The sequence below is a fragment of the Papaver somniferum genome, unplaced genomic scaffold, assembly GCF_003573695.1.
Source record: "Papaver somniferum cultivar HN1 unplaced genomic scaffold, ASM357369v1 unplaced-scaffold_18, whole genome shotgun sequence".
Classification (NCBI taxonomy): domain Eukaryota; kingdom Viridiplantae; phylum Streptophyta; class Magnoliopsida; order Ranunculales; family Papaveraceae; genus Papaver; species Papaver somniferum.
The window spans coordinates 2,999,117-3,002,298 of record NW_020627707.1 but is presented as its reverse complement, the minus strand read 5'-3'; the positions used below and the strand labels follow the sequence as shown (position 1 = coordinate 3,002,298).

The 3,182-nt window shown below is 34.1% G+C and overlaps 1 long non-coding RNA gene across 6 annotated transcripts; it reads right to left on the bottom strand.

Annotated features, from left to right (window-relative positions):
• Positions 1 to 429: 429 nt before the first annotated feature.
• Positions 430 to 3,182, bottom strand: LOC113337886. 6 transcript variants are annotated; one of them, XR_003354484.1, is made up of 7 exons: positions 2,587 to 3,182; positions 2,371 to 2,479; positions 2,160 to 2,292; positions 1,957 to 2,070; positions 1,221 to 1,290; positions 892 to 1,027; positions 430 to 808 (listed from the first exon to the last, which is right to left on the bottom strand). It is a non-coding gene; the product is annotated as an uncharacterized LOC113337886 (long non-coding RNA). The 6 variants fall into 6 exon arrangements; XR_003354481.1 differs by lacking the exon at positions 1,221 to 1,290 and having other exon boundaries at positions 2,587 to 2,627; positions 2,818 to 3,177; XR_003354482.1 differs by lacking the exon at positions 1,221 to 1,290 and having other exon boundaries at positions 2,587 to 2,620; positions 2,818 to 3,177.

The following is a 3,182-nucleotide window of genomic DNA, read 5'->3' as shown; positions in this document are numbered from 1 at the left end:
TGAGTGGCATTTCTATTGTCGAGCAAATTGGCTAAGTGAACCATATGACACATATATAACCAGAATGAGCCAAGGACGTAGCCAAGATAATTTTAGCGCAACAGTTATGCAATATGAAGGCTAAGTTCAGTAAAGCGCAACAGTCGTGGAATATGAAGGCCAAGATTCAATAAAGCGCACACTAGTAGAAAATAGAAACAAAAAGTCTGCCAGAAAAACACTTAAAATCTCTAAAACAGACTGCTTTTGAAAGCCCAAGAATTGTAGTCTTATTTCTCAAAACGCTGGGACTCTTTTAATTTTTCAAACAACTTCTAACTTTGACAGTTAATTATTTCTGATATACACAGTCTGTTTTATGGATCATATTTTGTTCAGCTAAATCACAGTTCGACTAATGATGGCTTCCAAACTGAATCGACCATAAAATTAAATTGGTAAGGACTTCACAACCGAATCTGTATTAAAAAAGTGTATTCAGTTTACAACTTCAACTATCTGAAATACTTTTAAGTTCCACATCTCAAAACTTCAAAACTAAGTTGAAAATGTTTAACATATATTCCTATTACAAGCTTAACAACCAGACTATTACAAGCTTGACAACCAGAAAGCTCCAACACTAAGTTGAAGGCAAGACTTCATCATTTATCCCATCATTTACTGACAATCTAGATCTAATCAGGTCCATTACTCGAAGTCTAAGCTGTAAACAAAAAGCATAATCCCTGTGAGACATGAAAGAATTTTTGTTCAGTGCCAAGAACACCTTATAGCTCTGTCCAAGCCTGACTTCAACACCTAAACACTACAATCAAATCAAAATTTGTTTTAGTCCATGGTCAGTTTACGTTGGTTGTGCATAAAAGAAATATTAGGCTTTTGAATTACCAACACATCCTTTGCCAAATTTTGCAATGAAAGATCGAGAACAATGGTGAGCAGCCACATCAAACGCATCCTTGAAACCATATGGAGTCTCTTATCGTAGATGACCCAACACAGAATGGTAAGCAGGTTGGACAAGCTGCTAAGAGCAGAAAAGCACGTCCAGTTAGAAATATTAAAGTTCTGTCAAATGTAAGAGCAGTATATATCACAGACACTTGCTTGTTGCAAAAAAAAAGAAAAAGACCGCAGTCAAAGATAAACAGCAATAGCATGCCACCTTGATTTCTCTATACAGAAATGAAAGAACTAAGAGTAAACAACGATGATACCTATCATTTTGGAAAGCAATTTAATGGAAGTCATGAAAGATAACAAGTGGCCTCCTAAGAAATCCCATCCCTACAGTAAAGGAAAGCGATACTAATGGCGGTCATATGAAAGTTTAATTTTTTCAAGTATCTGCATTGGAAAATTATAGTATATAAAGGATGGCTACAGCAGCTAACAAATATGGTGGGAATCTAAGCATGGCATACTCAAACCAAGGAAAGCTTGATCAAAAAAAAGGAAAGAAGCTCAATCTAGTTCAGAATGCAGAAAATATGTAAGTATCCAAGTCATAAAAGTTATTGTAAAATATAATATGTGGATCAACAGTTTGTTAATCTTCTGGAAGACTAACTATACGAACCTTCTATTCAGACTGATCCACTTTAAAAAATCTTTTCGTAAATACATATGAAGTTGGAACTGACATACTGACTTATAATGTATTTATGATCGATTTCTCCTACAATCAAATTACCTCAAGCTTATAACCCAAATTTTGCATTCTTCCATTCGGAGTTGTTTTTGGGATTCAGTAATAATGCAAGTATACAAAATTATAATACATTCTCAATTGGAACAGATGGGAAAAACATACTTAGGGTCGGATTGAAGGATGTCACTAAAGCAAGTAACACTATCAGTTGATTCTGGATTGTGCACTTTGAGTACATGGAGTAGGAAATCAAACAATGCCAAACCAAAAATCAAACAAGTGAAAACAGTGTTGAGATTAACCTCAGTTTTCTTGTAGTCAGCATATAGATCATCGAATAACCTACAACTCCAACAGTGTTATTTGAGTCACAAGTATCAATCCAGAACGGATCCTCCATTGTCAACTTCCTCTTCCTACAACAATACACTACAGAATTGTTAACACTACTGCTGCTAAAAGAAAGTAAGGAAGAAACTCTTAATACAAAACACAATCATCATACCATTAAGTTAATTCCCTCCAATATTTCGACTTCATCAGCTTCACAAACATTGGATCCGAGAAGGAACTATTTGTTATGTATTCAGCAACAACTATAATGACTTTATTATATGAATCTATCTCAGTTTGGCTTCCTGCAAACATTGAATAAGCGTAAGGAAAACCAATCTATTTTGGACTACATCTAAATCGTTTTAAGAAACACAAATTACCACTGGAGAAGGTTGGTTCTGGTTAGAAATTTCAAATTTGAATAGCAAACTTCCTTGTAAATGGTCTATGCACAACAACGAATGGATTTTTATCGCAAATCAAATGATACTAGAAGAAAAAAAAAAAAAAAAATTTTATCACAGATCAATTGATTCCCGAACAAAAACAATGAAATAAACCATATTCAGAGATGAACAAAACGAAAGGAAAATTACCCAATCGACGAATCCAGCATCCCAGCAACAAATCCTTAACTCTTGATACAACAGTAAAAATGATTATACTTATTAAACCAAAAAATTGAACTAAATAATCACTGCCAAAGTTGAATCTGAACCGAAAATAAACTTAATAATTATCAATCCCTAATTTGATATAGCAAAAGAGGACCCAAAAATTCCTAATAACCAGCAAAAGCTTCAAAAAGAAAAACAACAAACCCTTACATTGAAATAACAAGGATTGAAATCGTAATACACTGATCTGAAACCCTGATCTTCAATCAAAAAAAAAAAAGGGATGGGAACCATATTATACAGATCTAGAATTACTTTTACAGAAGAAAGAGATGGACGAGAGAGATAGTCAGTTGTGGAAAAAAAGAAAAGGAAACGAGATAGTCGAGAGGATTGTTGAAATGAAGCTGAAATAACACCGATGTTTTATGAGGTGGAGGAGATGAGTTTTAGGGTCAATTAAAATTGAGGGAGAAGTGAGGCTGTGATAAGAATTCAGAGACAAGTGAGGCTGTGAGAGAAGGGGAATACAGATCGATATAGATTATGGAGATACGTTTTGTTTCTAGAATGTT